At 42.6% G+C, this 19,350-nt stretch overlaps 1 long non-coding RNA gene across 1 annotated transcript in view; it reads right to left on the bottom strand.

Annotated features, from left to right (window-relative positions):
• LOC132393549 (uncharacterized) overlaps positions 1-18,742 on the bottom strand; it is a 55,513-nt gene extending 36,771 nt beyond the window's left edge. The window contains exons 1-3 of the long non-coding RNA XR_009511932.1: positions 18,368-18,742; positions 14,686-14,853; positions 13,956-14,049 (exon numbers count right to left, since the gene is read on the bottom strand). This is a non-coding gene — a long non-coding RNA (uncharacterized LOC132393549). The remainder of the gene's footprint in view (positions 1-13,955; positions 14,050-14,685; positions 14,854-18,367) is intronic.
• Between the last annotated feature and the right edge of the window lie 608 nt (positions 18,743-19,350).

Genomic DNA, 19,350 nt, shown 5'->3' with positions numbered 1-19,350 from the left:
GATACAGAGCTGGAGAAGGGAGAGGATCATGGGCCAGGAGGCTTAGGGAGAAAGAAAGGGGGAGGGGAACACCAGAGGAAGATGGAGAGCAGGCAAGGAGTGATTGTGAGGGGGACAGAGTGAGAAAAAAGGGGGAAAAATAATAAAGAAAGAAAGGAAGGAAGGAAGGGGTAAGAAGGGGAGGAGGGACATTAACGAAAGTTAGAAAAATCAAGGTTCATGCCATTAGGTTGGAGGCTAACCAGACGGAATATAAGGTGTTTTTTCTCCAACCTGAGTGTGACTTCATCTTGACAGTAGAGGAGGCCACAGATTGACATATCAGAATGGGAATGAGAGGTGGAATTAAAATGTGTGGCCACTGGGAGATCCTGGGAGGTCAGGACAGCTCCCTGGTAATTCCCTTCTGTACCCTCTCTAAAACTTCCACATCCTTCCTGATGCACCATCAATAACTCTCTCTGAGGCGTGAAGGCCAGATATCGGCTTTTATTGACTGGAAGAAAGAACAAGCAGTAGTTGACCACCATACTACATCCTGGAGACTGAGGGCCGGGCTCAGGCCTCAATCGCCTTTATACCAGGGTCTGTGGGAGAAGCCATGGTCAGAGGGAGGGGCCACAGGAGCAGTCAGCGGGGGGCGTGTCCAGACAGGTATATGTAGTTCACCACACTTCCTATAGCGAGGTGACCAGAACCAAACACAATATTCCAAGTGTTGTCTAACCAAGGTTTGAGAACACTGAAATGTTAACCAGTAGCTTTTGAACTCAATCTCCTGACTCTGGGTGAGTGGGAACAAGTGGGGTGTCATTCAGGGGGACTGAGAATCAATGACCTCACAATATCCATTTCAGCTTTGACATTTTGAAGTTTTGAAGGAGGCAGACATAAAGAGTTCCTTATTTCAGCTTTAATGTCTTTTTGTTATCATTCTCAGATACTCTAGTGATGAGTTAAGCTTCACTCAAACTGGCCCAGAAAGGCTTGATTGAGGGATGTGAAGCAGAGGCTGCAGCAACAAAAGAAGTAGAAGCAGGATTAGGTGATTTAGCCCTTTGCTCTGCCATTTGTACTGCACACTGCATGCAAACAGGCCCTTTGGCCTGACTAGTCCATGCTAACCAAGATGTCCTATCTGTCCACATTTGACCCACATCATCAAAAACTTTCCTATTCAAGTATCTTGTAATTGTTGTTAACATACCTGGCTCATCAACTTCCTATGGCAGCTCATTCCAGATACCACCTTCGAAGTGAAAAATTTGCCCCTTAAGATCACAGTAAACCACCTTGCTTTCGGCTCAAACATGTGCCTTTCAGTTCTTGATACCCAAACCCTGGGGAAAAGTTATATTGCAATGTCGCAGTTAACGTACCGCTGGAACATTAATTCTCTCTGCTGTCTAGGTGTTGTTTTGGGGCTTTTCCAGAATTTGTTATTTTCTACTTCAGATTTGTAGTTTCTGAATTATTTTAGTTTGTGAGGCATACTACCAATGCACTGGTGCTCCTCACCCCTCCAATCTGCTCCTCCTGGAGTTGATTTCTGAGCGTTAATACCAAGAAATTGCTATTGTCTGCCCATCTCATTTATTCAGCGGATCAACTTCTGCCGGCTTGGCTATCTTTTCTCCTGAACCAAAAAGCCATTGAACTATTAAGCATCATAGAGTCATACAACAGGGAAGTACAGTACTGTGCAAAAGTCTTCAGCACATATATATAGCCAGGGTGCTTAAGACTTTTGCACAGTAGTGTAGTAATTTTAGGTACTGCTTCCACAAAAAAAAACAAAATTCATGACATATGTGAGTGATGATAAACCTGATTCTATTGTGGACCGAGAGTGGGAAGGGGATAGGGAGAGGGGCATCGTGGTTGGGAAAAAGGGAAGGAAAGTGGAAAGCGGCCAGTGAGTGAGTGGGCCAGTAAAGGAGTGGAGATTTGAGGCTTTGACTCAAGAGATTCTGGCAGTTTTGGCAGTTGGACTGTGCAATCAAGTCAATCAAGATTTGAATAGCTCAGCAGAAAGCCATTGATTAGACAATCAAGATTTGAATATCTCAGACTCAGCAGAAAGCAGCTAATTGAGCAATCGAGGTTAGGTGACCAAGCAGTTTGAAAAGCTCAAACAAATAAATAGAGGGTTAACTTAAGCGGAGCGGCCAGTGAGTGAGTGGGCCAGTGAAGGAGTGGAGATTTGAGGCTTTGACTTAGGAGGCTTCGACGAGAAGAGGCGGAGGATGAGCTTGTTCCCAATTAGTCTTTACAATGACTCCTGAGATGGTGTTGTGCATCTCCTGTGAGATGTGGCAGTCTTGGGGGAACTCCCCTCTCCCGCAGAGTCACATCTGCCAGAAGTGCTTGCGGCTGGGTGATCTGGAAGACTGTGTGAGGAATCTGGAGCGGCAGCTGGATGATGTTCGACTCATAAGGGAGAATGAGGCAGTCATAGATGAGAGCTACAGGGAGGTAGTCACACCTAGGCTGCCAGAAGCAGGTCTTTGGGTGACAGTCCGAGGGAGGAAAGAGAAGGAGACTAGACAGGTAGTGCAGAACACCCCTGTAGCCATTCCCCTGAATAATAAGTTTACTGTCCTGGATGCTGTTGGTGAGGACGACCGACCAGGTGTGAGCCACGGTGGCAGGGCCTCTGGCACTGAGTCTGACCCTGTGGTGCAGAAGGAAGGCACGGAGAAGAGGAGAGCTGTCGTCATTAGAGACTCTATAGTCAGGGGAGCAGACAGGAGATTTTGTGGACGTGAGAAGGACACCCACATGGAGGTGTAGAGGATTGTCAAAGATTGCAGAGAAACATTGATAGGACGCAGAAGTGGGCTGAGAAGTGGCAGATGGAGTTCAACCCGGAGAAGTGTGAGGTGGTACACTTTGGAAGGACAAACTCCAAGGCAGAGTATAAAGTAAATGGCAGGATACTTGGTAGTGTGGAGGAGCAGAGGGATCTGGGGGTACATGTCCACAGATCCCTGAAAGTTTCCTCACAGGTAGATAGAGTAGTTAAGAAAGCTTATGGGGTGTTAGCTTTCATAAATCGAGGGATAGAGTTTAAGAGATGCGATGCGATGATGCAGCTCTATAAAACTCTAGTTAGGCCACATTTGGAGTACTGTGTCCAGTTCTGGTCACCTCAGTATAGGAAGGATGCGGAAGCATTGGAAAGGGTACAGAGGAGATTTACCAGGATGCTGCCTGGTTTAGAGAGTATGGATTATGATCAGAGATTAAGGGAGCTAGGGCTTTACTCCTTGGAGAGAAAGAGGATGAGAGGAGACATGATAGAGGTGTACAAGATATTAAGAGGAAAAGACAGAGTGGACAGCCAGTACTTCTTCCCCAGGGCACCACTGCTCAGTACAAGAGGACGTGGCTTTAAGGTAAGGGGAGGGAAATTCAAGGGGGATATCAGAGAGTGGTTGGTGCGTGGAATGCACTGCCTGAGTCAATGGTGGAGGCAGATACACTAGTGAAGTTTAAGAGACTACTAGACAGGTATATGGAGGAATTTAAGGTAGGGGGTTATATGGGAGGCAGGGTTTGAGGGTCAGCACAACATTGTGGGCTGAAGGGCCTGTAATGTTCTATATAAAAGTGGAGGGAGCAAGAAGCACCAGAGAGACATTCTGTAATGATCAATAAACCAATTGTTTGGAATCAGAAGACCATGCTTGGTGTCTCATGGAGTTTGGGTGTGTCTGTAGACAAGCCACCTCCCCCAGGTCTGCCACTCTCTGCCACCTGTCCCACACCCCTCCCACGGCGCTCCCCTCTCACCATTCCCAGCATCCTTCACTCCCTCCAGATTTACAAGCTTGCTCTCCACTCCATGTTGACAAATACAGTGCTGTGCAAAAGTCTTAGGCACATGCAATATATGTAGCTAGAGTGCCTAAGACTTTTACACAGTACTGTAGATTCTTTGGCACAAATTAGCTATTCTGAGCTCATTCCATTTGCCTTCATTTGGGCCATGCCCCTCTAATTCTTTTCTGTCCATGAATCTATTTAAATGTCTTAAGTATTGTAACATGCCCATTTACTACTTCTTCTGGCAACTTATTTCACAAACACATCACTCTTATCATGAAAATGCTGCCCATCAGCTCATCTTTAAATCTTTCTCTTCACACCTTAAACTGATGTCCTCTGATTTTAGCCTCCCCTGCCCTGGGACAAAGACTGTGAACAATCATCTTATCTCTGCCCCTTGTGATTTTATAAACCTCTTTAATGTCTCTCCTCAGCCTTCTCACTGCTGGTAAACAATCCCAGCACATCTTCTCTCTCCTTATAACTCCAGCCATCCAGTTAAATATGAATTATAGATTAGCCAGACTGAGTGATAAGGCCAACTTTCCTTCTGTGAAGCATATTAATGATCCTGAGAGTTTTATGTGACAGTCTTTCCATTTTACAATTACCAATAGTAAGTTAGTTTTTTTAAAAAGTGTTCCAGGTTTAATTAACTACTGAATTTAATTCCTCTGCATCCCATGGTGATATTTGAATTTACATCACCAATGCAATTACCCAGCCAGTTAAAAATTCATCCTGTAATTTAACTATTGTGTCACCTTACTCAGTCTTCCTGCTCTCAGAACTGAAGGTTGATCAAATCAATGGCAAACAAAAATGAGCGGTTTCTGTTGTTCTCTTGCTCACATGAGTGTTCTACACCCAGGGTGGAAATTCAGATGATCTTGTCAGCACTTGGAACAGTTCACATGGGGAATCTCGACAAAAAGTTCTGGCCTTCTTATTATAAGACTATAAGACATGGGAGTAGAATTAGGCCATTTGGCACTTTGAGTCTACTCCACCATTTTATCATGGCTGATCCATTTCCCTCTCAACTCCAGTCTCCAGCCTTCTCCCCGTATCTCCCATGCCCTGACCAATCACAAATCTATCAAATCTCTGCCTTAAATATACATAAAGACTGTGGCAGCAACTTCCACTGATTCACCACCCTCTGCCTAAAGAAAGTCCTTCTCACCTCCATCCTAAAAGAATGATCCTCTGTTCTCAGCTTGTGCCCTCTGGTCCTAGACTCCACCATCATAGGAAACATACTCCCCACATCCACTTTATTAAAGCAACACACACAAAGTGCTGGAGGAACAGCACGTCAAGCAGCATCTGGGAAAAAGAGTACAGTCGACTGAAAGGTCAGCTGTACTCTATTTCTAGATGCCGCCTGGCCTGCTGAGTTCTTCCTGCATTTTGTGTGTGTTGCTCGGAATTCCAGCACCTGCATATTTTCACTTGTTTGTCACTTTATTAAGGCCTTTTCAATGAGATCCCCCTTCATTCTTCTAAATTCCAGCAAGTACAGGCCCAGAGCCACCAAATGCTCCTCATTTGATAAGCTTTCATTTCCAGAATAATCTTGTGAACCTCCTTTGAACCTTCTCCAATATCAGCACATTCTTTCTAAGATAAAGGGCCAAAACTGCTCACAATGCTCCAAGTGAGGCCACATCGGTGCTTTTAAAGCCTCAGCGTTACATCCATGCTTTTATATTCTATTGCTCTTGAAATGAATGCTAACATTGCATTTTCCTTCCTCACCACCGACTCAACCTGCAAATTAACTTTCAGGGAATCCTGCACAAGGACTCCCAAGTCCATTTACACTTCAGATTTTTGAACTTCCTCTCCATTTAGAAAATTGGCTACGCTTTAATTTCTTCTAGCAAAGTACATGACGATACATTTCCTGTCATGTATTTGATATTTCAAATAATATTTTAGTTAGCTTATATATGTATATGTACAGGTTGATTAAGCATTCTTATTCGTTTAAATAAAATTTTGGTTATATGTAAAAATACATTAATTACATAGGTCATTACGCTACCAGATAATACATGTGTATCTCGCTTAAACTAAACTAGAGGTTTCAGCCATATTTTTGGTCTCCCGTCGTCATTTAAATTAATTTATTATTTTGAAGTTACAAAGCATAACAACTCCCGACACTATTCCATCTGCCATTTTTTTGCCCATTCTCTTAAACTGTCTAAGCCCTTCTGCAGCCTCTTTGCTCCCTCAACACAATATATCCCTCCATCTATTTTCATATTGTCTGCAAACTTGGCCACAAGGCCATAAATTCTGTCACCCAAATCATTGACATACAACACAAAAAGAAGAGGTCCACATACAGGCCCCTGTGGAACGCCACCAGTCACTAGTAGCCAATCAGAAAAGGCTCCTTTTATTCCCACGCCTTGCCTCCTGCCAATCAGCCACTGCTTTATCCATGCTAGAATCTTTCCTGTAATACAATGGTACGCAGACTCACGTGTGGCACCTTGTGAAAGTCCTTCTGAGAATCCAGATGAACAACATTCACTGATTCACCTTTGTCTATCCTGCTTGGATTTTCCTCAAAGAATTCCAACAGATTTGTCTGGCAAAATTTTCCCTTGAGGAAACCATGCTGACTATGGCCTTATTTTATCACGTGCCTTCATGTACCCTGAAGCACCATCCTTAACAGTCAACTCCAACACTTTCCAGCCACTGAAGTAAGGCCAATTGGCCTATAATTTCCTTCTGCCTTCCTCCCTTCTTGCAATTTTTTCAGTCTTCCAGAACCATTCCAGAATTTAGTGATTTTCAAACGATCATTATAATTCTTCAGCTACCTCTTTCAGAACCCAGGGATGCAGTCCATCTGGGCCAGGTGACTTATTGGATCTACCTTCAGACCGTCCAGCTACCCAAGCACCTTCTCCCTAGTAACAGCGATTGTACTCACAAATGACCCTTGAAACTCTTGAACTTCCTGTATTTTGCTAGTGTCTACCACAGTGAAGAATGAAGCAAAATACTTATTCTGTACATTGGCCATTTCCTTGTACCCCATATTTACCTCTCCAGCATCATTTACCAGTGGTCCAATATCTATTCTCACCATGGCTCTCATTATTACTATCTGAAAGAGAAAAGTCTGTCTTTCAAAGATCAAAGATTAGCTTCATTTGTTATAGTTTTGCACAAAAGTAGTCAGGGTACCTAAGACTTTAGCACAGTGATTTTATGTTTTGCACTGTACTATTGCCACAAAAAACAAAGAAACAAATTTCATGACATACGTGAATGATGGTAAACCTGATTCTGATGTGGGTCTCTCTTGTGGACTGACAGCGGGAATGGGGCAGGGAGAGGGGAGTCATGTTTGGGGAAAAGGAGAAGGGGAGGAGTGGGAAGCACCGGAGAGTTGTTCTGTAATGACCAATAGAACAATTGTTTGGAATCAAATGATCTTGCCTGGTGTCTCAGGGCTGGGTTTGTCTGCACCCACACCAACCACACAGCCCCCGCCCCGGCACTTGTTCTCTGCCTCCTATCCCAGATCTCCACCCTTGTCCACCCTCCACACTCCAATCTTGCCAATTTCAACATCCATTTCTCCCAATAGATTTACAAATTCGTACTGATGAATGACAATAAACAATCTTGATTCTTGAATGTACATCAAAACATTAAATACACAATGAATTATTCCATTTGTGTCAATGACCAACACAGTCTGAGGATGTGCTGAGAGTAATCTGCAAGTGTCACAAGCTTCTGATGTCAACGTAGCAAGCGCACAACTTACTCTCCTTAACTCATATGTCTTTGGAAAGTGGGAGGAAACAAGCACACCTGAAAGAACCCCATGAGATCTCAGGGAGAATATACAAGCTCCTTACAGACTGCAGCTCGAATTGAAGCCCGATCATGACTGCTGGCACTAGAAAGTGTTTTGATAGCCGCTACGCTACCAGATGCCTTTCACTAGAGGTGGCCCATGTAAATGACAAGAAACCATTGCTGTAAGAGAAACGTAATGTTTTAATGCTGCACTATCTGTGACCTCAGGGATTCCCAAAAAGCCTTAAATCCCATAAAGTTTATAAAAATAAATTCAGTGCTCTTTACCACTTTCAGAATCAGAATCAGGTTTAATATCATTGACATATATAGTGAAAGCTGTTGCTTTGCAGCAGCAGTACAGCGCAATATATTAAAAAACCTATTAATTATACTAAGAAATATATATAATATAAAGTAAATATACTCAGTTTATTAGGTGCACCTGTAAACCAGCTCGTTAATGCAAATATCAAATCATGTGGCAGCAACTCAATGCATAAAAGCATGCAAGCATGGTCAAGAGATTTAGTTGTTGTTCAGACCAAACAAGAGAATTGGAAAGAAATCTGATCTAAGTGACACTGACCATTGAATGATTGCTGGTGCCAAACGGTGTGGTTGGAATATCTCAGAAATTGTTGATCTCCTGGGATTTTCACACAAAAGGTTACAGAGAATGGTGTGAAAACAATAAAAAATCATCCAGTGATCAACAGATCTGTGGGTGAAAATGCTTTGTTAATGAGAGAGGTCAGAGGAGAATGGCCAGACTGGTTCAAGCTGACAGGAAAGTGACAGTAACTCAAATAGCTACGTATTACAACAGTGGTGTGCAGAAAAGCATCTCTGAATGCACAACATGTTGAACCTTGAAGTGCATGGGCTCCAACAGCAAAAGACCACACAGCAGCTGCCTTATTAAATCCAGTTGGGACTGAGTGTACATAAAAAAATAAATTAAATAAGTTGTGCAGAAGAGAGAAAAGGCAAAGGCTATTAGATATTGGCATAACCACCAGCCTTGTCAATGAAAGCAGCATCCCGTAAATTCTATATAAAAACATGTCTATTTTAGACAAAGCAATCCCAATCATAATCTTCGGTGTAAGATATTTGCTGTGTTTCCATATACCCTCTTTCCAGTCACCTGGATTCTATCTGCTGTGGTTTATATCCCTCTCCACACTTATACAGTAGTTGTGGTTGTTTCTTTTTCAGACTTTGCGTGGGTCTGTCTTGGCTCTTACACATTCCTTATAAATGCTTGGTTAAGTAATACTGCCTCGCAGCATAAACCTCTTTCTGTGTCAAAGTAAGATTAGATGTTACATGAGCCAAACAGCTCATCACATCACATTACATTTTACGCTCCTGTTTTTGGAAGTGAATTAGAACATAGAACATTCCAGCACACTACAGACCATTCAGCCCATGATGTTGTGCCAACCAGTTAACCTACTTTAAGATCAATCTAACCCATCACTCCTACATAGCCTGACATTTTTCGATCATTGATATGCATATCTTAAATGCCTATATTGCATTAGTCTCTACCACCGCCCCTATTCCACACACGCACAGCGCTCTGTAAAAAACTTAAATCTAACATCCTCCCTATATTTTCCTCCAAACACCTTAAGATTATGTCCCCTCATACAAGTCATTTCTGTCTTGGGGGAAAAAGTCTCTGGCTGTCCACTTTATCTATGTCTCTTATCATTTTGTACACCTCTATCAAATCACTTTTCATCCACCTGTGCTCCAAAAGGAAAAGTCCGAGCTTGTTCACCCTATCCTCATAAGACAATTGACGCCAATTAATAGCACTCAGATAACAAGAGACAATATCCGAGCCAATGTCGCGAGAATCCTCTCAATTTTCTAACTCTAATAGAAATGGAAATGTTAATAGAAGTTGGTGTTGGTGGGGTGGGCAAAACACTAACATTGGACTCTATCGCATAAGTGCAAATACAGCATCACCTCTACTTCCTCTGGAGTTTACAAAGATTCTGCATGACATCTAAAACATCGACAAACTTCTATGGACATGTGATGGAGAGTATATTGGCTGCATTACAACCTAGTATGGAAATACCAATGCCCTGGAATGGAAAATCCTACAAAAGTAGTGGATACGTCCCAGTCCATCATGGGTAAAGCCCTTCCCGCCATTGAGGACATCTACGTGTCATGGGAAGCTGCATCCATCATCAGGAACTCAGATCACCCAGTACATGCTCTCTTCTCACTGCTGCCATCAGGAAGAAGGTACAGGAGCCTCAAGACTCACGCCACCAGGTTCTAGAACAGTCATCCCTCAGTCATCAGGCTCTTGAACCAAAGGGGATAGCTTCAATCAACTTCACTTACCCCGTCATTGAAATGTTCCCACACCCAATAGACTCACCTTATGGACTCTTTATCTCTTGCTCTTGATATTTATTGCTTATTTATTAATGTTATTAATTCTTTACTTTTGGATTTTCACAGTTTGTTGTCTTTTGCACTTTAGTTGAAGGCTCAATCAATGCGTGGTCCTTCATTGATTCTGGTATGACTATTATTCTTTGGATTTATTGAGAATGCTCAGAAGAAAAAATGAATCTCTGGGTTGTATATGGTGACATTGATGTACTTTGATAATAAGTTTACTTTGAATTTTGAGCTTTGAACTTCAGCGATTCCAATGTTGGTTTACACAATTAGCTTTTTCCCACAGGATGAATTCAAACACCTAGCAACATATAACCAAATAACAATACAGCACAGAAACAGGCCATCTCAGCCCTTCTAGTCCATGCTGATTGCTTACTCTCACCTAGTCCCACTGACCTGCACTCAGCCCATAACCCTCCATTCCTTTCCTGTCCATATAACTACCCAATTTTACTTTAAATTACAATATCCAACCTGCCTCTACCACTTCTACTGGAAGCTCGTTCCACACAGCTACCACTCTCTGAGTAAAGAAGTTCCCCCTCATGTTACCCCTAAACTTTTGCCCCTAACTCTCAACTCATGTCCTCTTGTTTGAATCTCCCCTCTCAATGGAAAAAGCCTATCCATGTCAACTCTATCTATCCCCCAAGAGAAATGACTAACCTCTTTTTACAGAAGTATCACAGCTTGGTATGACAATTTATCTGCCCAAGACTACAAAAAAATTGCTAAAAGTTGTGGATGCAGTGCAGTCCATTACTCAAACCAGCCTCCCCTTCATTCTCTCTGTCTACACACTCACCAATGCTAAATTTACTTCTTCACTCAAAGGGTGATGAGAGCGTGGAGTGATTTGCCAGTGGAAGTGGTGGATGCAGTTTCAAGTTCAACATTTAAGAAAAGTTTGGATAAGTTCATGGATAGGAGGAGTGTGGAGGACTGTGGTCCAGGTGCAGGTTGAAGGAACCAGGCAGAATAATAGTTCAGCGTGGGTCAAAGGGCCTTGCTTTCATGCTATGGACCTCTAGGACTCTCTGACACTACACTTCCCACTACCACAGGAAGCAGCCAGCATAATCATGGATCCATCCCACCATGGTCATTCTCTCTTCTCCCACCTCCCATCAGGCATGAGATATCAAAGATGGAGTACAAGCACCACCAGGCCAAGGACAGTTTCTATCCTGTTATTACAAGATCACTGAATGAACTTGGAACATAGAAACATAGAGCATACAAAATCTACAGCACATCACAGGCTCTTCGGCCCACAATGTTGTGCCAACCATGTAACCTACTCTAGAAGCTGTCTAGAATTATTGTACTGCATAGCCCTCTATTTTTGTAAGCTTCACATACCTATCTAAGAGTCTCTTAAAAGGCCCTGTTTTATCCACCTCTACCCCCTTCACTGGCAGTGCATTCCATGCATCCACCACTCTCTGTGTGAAAAACTTACCTCTGACATCCCCTCTGTACCTACCTCCAAGCACCTTAAACTATGTAAACACAAAGTGCACTGCAGGTGCTGTGGTCAAAGCAACACGTACAACAAGCTGGAGGCATCTGGAAACAAGCAGTCAACTTCTCGGGCCGAGACGTGACGAAGTCCTGATGAGGGGTCTCGGCCCGAAAAGTTGACTGCTCGTTTCCATGGATGCTGTCCGATCTGCTGAGCACCTCCAGCTTGTTGTACGTATTACCTTAAACTATGCTCCCTTTTATTAGCTATTTCCGCTCTGAGTAAAAGCCTCTGGCTATCTCATCATCTTGTACGCTTCTATCAGGTCACCTTTCGTCCTCAGTCATTCCAAGAAGAAAAGACCAAGTTCACTCAACCTATTCTCATAAGGCACGCTCTCCAATCCAGACTTCTCATAGATTTATGATTTATTAATTTACCTCATCATGGCCATTGCAATTTATTTGTCTAATTGCTCTGATTTTCTCTGTAACACTATATCCTGTGTTGTCTTTCCTTTCAATACTACCTCAGTGTATGGAAGGATCTGTCTGAGTGGTATGCAACCAAAAGCTTTTTACAATATAAAGATTATTAAGATAAAGATCAGCTTTGTTTGTCTTGTATACCTTGAAACTTCAAAACATACAGTGAAATGCATCATTAGTGCCAAAAACCAGCACAGTCCGAGGATGTGGTGGTGCCGGCCCAAAACTGTCGCCGTGCTTTTGGCACCAACATAGGATGCCCACAACTTACTAACCCTAACCTATTCAGGTGCATCTTCAGAATGTGAGAGGAAACTGGATCACCTGGAAGAAACACACCTGCCCATATCCCTCCACCTTCCTTACATCCATGTACCTGTCCAAATGTCTCTTCAAAACCTCTAATGTATTTGCCTCTACCAGCAGACCAGGCAGCGCATTCCAAAAATCCACCACTCTCTGACCCTCACATCCCCCTTGAACCTACCCTACCTCAACTTGAATGCATGCTCTCTGGTATTAGATATTTCAATCTGGGAAACAAATGCTCCCTGTCAATTCTATCTACGCCTCTCATAGCCTTAAACCTCTTTCAGATCTCCCCTCAGCCCCTGCCGTTCCAGAGGAAATAGCCCAAGATTATCTGGCCACACATGATAACACATTCCCTCTAAACTAGGCAGCATCCTGGTAAACCTCTTCTGCACCCTCTCCAAAGCCTTCACTGAGGCACGCAAGCTGCCAAACCATGGCAAGGTTATAGTCCTCTTGGAGGAGTGGACAAGTAATTTGGTTAGTAAATCTATATACCTAAAATAACAATCTGGAGATCGGAGTTCAAATCCCACAAGCGCTGTGGAATTTAAGTTCTGAAACTTGGAACCTGTGTTTATTTGTTTATTTATTTGTTTGTTGAGATTTAATGTGGAAAAGGCCTTCTGGCTCAAAGAGCTGAGTGGTCCAGCAACCTGCAATTTAACCCTATCCTATTCACAGGACAATTTACAAAGACCAAATAACCTACCAACTGGTATGTCTTTTGACTGTGGGAGGAAACCAGAACACCCAAAGGAAATGCAGGCAGTTACGGGGAGCAAATGCAAACTCCTTAAAGAGAGCGGTGGGAAATAAACCCAGGTTGCTGATACTGTAAAGCATTGAGCTAACCATTATGCTACCCTGTTAGCCTGAGTAGTGATAATCTAATTGATGTAAAAACCCATCTGATTCACATTACGACATTAATGCCATTCAGAGAAGGTAAATTTGCCATGATTCCTCTGTCTGATGTGTATATGATTCCAACAACTATCTGTTAGGTCTCTCATTTGTACATGGCCTCGTTAGGGGCAATCAAGGATGGAGAATGAATCTTAACTTTGCAATGATGTCCAGATGCTGACAAATGAACGGAAGGCAGTACCTCATGAGTGAAAAACCTTAAATGCTGACAACGCCTGCATAGATACTTGAGTGAAGGACCAGTGTGGAAATCAAAATACCACAGATACAGGAAATCTGAAATAAAACATAAAGTGTTGGACGAAGAAGAGAGAATGTCCAACATGGGATGAGTTTTTGATTATGTTGGCTGCTTCACTCAGGCAGCAACAGGTATAGACAGAATCCATGGAGGGGAGTCTATTTTTTATGATGTGTTGATGTGAGGATTGATCGGGACATGCCAAATTTCTTCAGCCTCCTGAGAAGATAGAGGTGCCAGTGTGGAACTGAGGAACTGAGATCAGCTATGATCTTTTTGACTTGTGGAACAGGCTCTTGGGGATAAATGGTTATTTCTTCCTCCTATTCTTTATTTTCTTTTAATCTTAAAACCTAATATTGGTTATCAAATACCAGCCAATATAAAGCTTTACTAAAAAATAACTCACCATCACTCTTAGCTGGCAGGCTTTCTGTATTACAATTTTCTGACAAATCAGGGTGGACAAATCCCCAGGGTCTGACAAGGTGTTTTCTTTGACTCTGTGGGAGGCAAGTGCAGAAATTACAAGAGCCATAGCAGAGATGTTTAAATCATTATTAGCAACAGGAGAGATACCAGAGGATTGGAGGATAGCCAATGTTGTTCCATTGTTTAAGAAAGGTTCTAAGAACACATCAAGAAATTATAGGTCCGTGAACCTGACATCACATCACTATTGAGAAAGTTATTGGAAGGCATTGCAAGCAACTGGATATGTGAATATTTGGATAGAGAGGGATTGATTAGAGATAGTCAATGTGGCTTTTTGTGTGGTAGTTCATGGTCAAAGGTTTAAAGGTACAGTTTAATGTCAGAGAAATGTATACAATGTACATCCTGAAATGCTTTTTCTTCAACCGTCCATGAAAACAGAGGAGTGCCCCAAAGAATGAATGACAGTTAAATGTTAGGACCCCAAAGTCACCTCCAGTTGCCCCCTTCTGCGCGTAAGCGGCAGAGAGCAACAATCCCTCCTCCCCCCACCGGCAAAAAAGAGCAAGCATCAGCACCGCCACTGAGCATTCAAGCTCTGTTCCTGAAGCTCGCAAAGGTCCCGTGTCTCCAGGCACACAGCAGATATTTTGACTCCCCCGATGATACACAAGTCTCCTGTCGTGCACCGACCTTTGACCTACCCATTTCCAGAGCCCCGGGGTCCTCAGCTTACAAATTCAAGCCAGACTCTTTGGCTGAGCCTTTGGCGTGCTGAACAACGGCCAGTTATGGAACCCTGCAAGCTGGTCCCATTTCTGCAAAGAACCGTCATCAGCGTGTAATTCCAGGTCAGGGTCTTCAAAAGAACCCTAAAGGGAAAAATAGAGATATTAAGGATGGAAATAGAGCTGTTTCCGAAGATGCAAGCAAAGGAGTCACCGTTTGGTGCCAATAACCTCCTGAGCTCCGCCCTCTAACCAATCTTCTAGAGATTGTCGAGGATGTTACTAAGAAAGATGATGAAGACATGGGGATGGATGTTGTCAACATGGACTTTAACAAGGCATTTGATAAGGTCCCGCATTGGTCAAAAAAGTTCAGTCACTTAGCATTCAAGATGAGGTAGTAAAGTGGATTAGATACTAGCTTTGTGGGAGAAGCCAGAGAGTAGTGGCAAATGGTTGCTTCTCTGACCAGAGGCCTGTGACTATTGGAGTGCCATAGGGATTGGTGCTGGGTCCATTGTTGTTTGTCATCTATCTCAACAGTCTCGGTGATAACCTGGTTAACTGGATCAACAAATTTGTGGACAACACCACGATTGGGGGGTGTAATGAACAGCACAAGAGGCTTGCGGGGGGATCTGGATTAGCTGGGACAATGGCAGATGGAATTTAATGCAGACAAGTGCAATGTGTTGCACTTTAGGAGGACCCACCTTACACAGTGGTCATTAGGGCACTGAGGAGCGAGGTAGAGCAAACAAATCTAGGAATACAGGTACATAATTCATTGAAACTGCCATCACAGTTAGATAGGGTCATAAAGAAAGCTTCTGGTACATTGGCCTTCATAGATCAAAATATTGAGTACAGGAGTTGGGATGTTATGTTGAAGTGGTAAAAGACATTGGAGAGGCCTAATTTGGAGTATTGTGTGCAATTATAGTTAACCACCTTCAGAAAAGATTTAAATAAATTTGAAAGAGTACAGAGAAAGTTTACAGGGATGATGCTGAGACTGGAGGACCTGAGTTACAAGGAAAGGTTGGATAGAATAGAAGTTTATTCCCTAGAACATAGAAAATTGAAGGGAGATTTAATAGAGGTATACAATGTTATGAGGGGTATAGATAGGGTAAATGTAAGCACTGAGGTTAGGTGGGACTACAAATAAAGGTGATAGGTTAAGGGTGAAAGGTGAAATGTTTAAGGGAAAGAGGAGGGGAAACTTCTTCATTCAGAGAGTGGTGAGAGTGTGGTATGGGCTGCCTGCACAAGTGGTGGATATGATTTCGATTTCAACATTCAAAAAATGTTGGAGAGGTACATGGATAGGAGGGGTATGGAGGGCTATGGTCCGGATGAAGGTCAATGGGGCTAAGCAATTTAAATGGTTCAGCATAGAATGGATGAGCTGAAGGATCAGTTTCCATGCTGTAGTTTTCTGTGACTCTGACCATGGTGTTGCTTGAAATTAACTGAATTGCTTCACGCATCAGCTGCTGTGAACACATTCATCATGCTTTAAGTACCTGCTTACGCACCTTAACCACTGTTAGTCTGGGCAGACTTCCATGCTGCTTTAGTGTTGCTTGGGATTTTTACACCTCCCCAGCGATGGTTTGAAAGCCTGCATTCAATGTGGAGATCAAGCAACTGTCGAGGTTTTAATTCTATAATGGCAGCAAATCTTCTGTTTATTCCTGGCCTAGTGTCAGGATTGCTGAGGGATGAGGTAATCATGTGAACCCCCTTCCCCACCTACCTCCCTGACATGCTTCGTTGACACACATCTCACGGGCTAAACTTCTGTCACAATATTGCTGCTGGGTGTTTTCTTACGATGAGAAAGAGTTTATACTTTTGCCATGTCAGGTTCTGATTTATTTTTATTTACACACTTGAATTGCTCACAGGCATGAATGGGAGAGAAATAGGAGTGTTTTTATATCAGCCACCCAGTATTGCTACTCTAGCAGAGGTACAGTTCAGGTATTGTATTCAAGATTTAAATTTATTTATCACATTTACAACAGAAACACGGTGAAGTACATTGTTTGCGTTAATACCTGAGGATGTGTTGGGGGCAGCCCATAAGTGAGGCCACACAATCCAGTGCCCACATAGCATGCCCACAATGCTCAGCAGCCAACACAAAACACAACAAGCAACAAAACAACAGCAGCAAAACAACCCACCACCCAGCACTCTAACCCTAGCACTGGCCGTATATTTTTGTCTCCAGATTCCAGTGGACTTGGACTCTCTGGCATTGGGCTTTCCACTACCCCAGCAGAATCATGGGGATTCCCAGACTCGGGGCTCTGGCCAACGGACCTCAGCTTTCGGACATCTGATTTAACCCTTGTGCCTTGATCCTCTTTATGACATTTTCAATACAAATCCAAAATGACCTGGGGTTGTAATTCAAATATCTGCATGGTTCTTCCAGGTTAATTACACAATATGACCTCACCTTCATTTTACACAACTTGAATTATTCATAGAGTCATAGAAAAGTACAGCACAGAAACAGGACCATTGTTCCACCTAGTCCATGCTGAACCATTTAAGCTGAGTACTCCCATTAACCTGCACTAGGACTATTGTCCTCCATATCCCAACCATCGACGTATATATCCAAACATCATTTAAACATTGAAATCCAGCTTGCATGCACCACTTGTGCAGGCAGCTTGTTCCACAATCTCACTACCCTCAGAATGAAGAGGTTTCCCCTCATGTGCCCCTAAACGTTTCACCTTTCATCCTTAACCCATGGCCTTTAGTTGTAGTCCCACCCAACCTCAGTGGAAAAAGCCTGCTTGAATTTACCCCATCTATACCCAGCACAATTTTGTATACCTCTATCAAATATCCCCTCAGTCTATTACATTCTAAGGAATAAAGTCCCAACCTGTTCAATCTTTCCTTATAACTCATGCCTTCCAAATCCAACAACATTCCAGGTAAATTTTCTTTATAATATAGTTTTTTATTTACTGGTAGTTTTCTTGTAAATTGTCACCTCAGTACACTACTAGCTCAATGCATTGAATTGATCTGTATGAATGGTATTCAAGACTAATTTTTCACTGGATTTCAGTAAATGTGACAATAAAAATCCAAAATTAACCACATTAGTTGTCATAATCAAGCATAAATGTCTCACTATTTCAGAGTCTGGATTGAAATAGTCTGATTGGTCTGGATTGGTAACTGACCAACACAGTGCACAATTCAATAGATCCTACAGCAACACACAAAAAGGGGGCAACCCGGTCAAGTAATGGGTAGGGTAATATTTTACAGCACCAGTAATCACAATTGAGGTTCAGTTACCACCACTGTTTGTATGTTCTCCCTGTGGCCCAGTGGGATTCTTCCCACAATCCAAAGGTGTACAGTTAATATTATGTTTGTAACTCTGAAACATTATACTAATTCAACAAAAGATGCAGGAGTTCAGAATCAGGTTCAATATCAGAGACATATGTCGTGAAATTTGTTAACTTTGCAGCAGTGGTACAATGCAATTCATAATAATAGAGACTGAAAAGAAAATAACTGTAAATTATATAGAAACACAGAAAACCTACAGCACAATGCAGGCCCTTCAGCCCACAATACTGTGCTGAACAGGTACTACTTAAGAAATTACCTAGTTTTACTTCTCCGTGGATTGTCACCTTGTCATGGTGGAGAAGCTTGTGTGGTCCTGAGATCCTGAGAACAATGCCGTCTGGAGCTACGCTCTTGGTAGGGCCACCCATGGCGGGAAGGTCGAGGGTGAGGACCCTGACAAAGAACAATCCAACCAAGACCTCAACGGTGAAACAGGCGGACGAAGTTACTTCAAACTCAACGACTGTGAAGGGGGATAAAGGCTGCAACAAATCCATCAGCTCCAATCATCATGGTTTCCACGCCATTGGAATCAGTTGGTTGATTTGTGAAGTATCATGTGCTTCTTGGAGTGTAACATGAAGTAAACGTTAAACAAATACATGCACAGACATCTTCACTCTGTGATAGATCAATGGAACGAAGACCATCGTTCTCGAGCTCACCACAACACAGAACTGATTCCACAACTTACAAACTCACCTTCAAAGATTCAACAGTTCATTTTCTCAGTATTATTTATTACTTAATAATTTACTACTTTTTGGGAGTTTTTTTGTATTTACATAATTTGCCTTCTTTTACACAGGTTGTTTGTCGGTCTTTGTTTATATAAAGTTTTCATAAATTCTATTATATTTCTTTATTTTCCTGTAAATGTCTACAAGAAAATGGATCTCAAGAAGAATGCAGTAACAAAAACATTCTTTGATAATAAATTTACTTTGAACTTTGACTTTCACTTTGACAATAGACAATAGACAGTAGGTGCAGAAGTAGGCCATTCAGCCCTTCTAGCCAGCACGGCCATTCATTGTGTTCATGGCTGATCATACATAATCAGTACCCCGTTCCTGCCCTCTCCCCATATCCCTTGACCCCGCTATCTATAAGAGCTCTATCTAACTCTCTCTAGAATGCATCCAGAGACTTGGCCTCCACTGCCTTCTGGGGCAGAGCCTTCCACATATCCACCACTCTCTGGGTGAAAAAAATTTTCCGCATCTCTATTCTAAATGG

The sequence above is a fragment of the Hypanus sabinus genome, chromosome 4 (assembly GCF_030144855.1).
Source record: "Hypanus sabinus isolate sHypSab1 chromosome 4, sHypSab1.hap1, whole genome shotgun sequence".
Classification (NCBI taxonomy): Eukaryota; Metazoa; Chordata; class Chondrichthyes; order Myliobatiformes; family Dasyatidae; genus Hypanus; species Hypanus sabinus.
The sequence above is the reverse complement of the archived record's forward strand: the minus strand, read 5'-3'. Positions and strand labels throughout refer to the sequence as shown.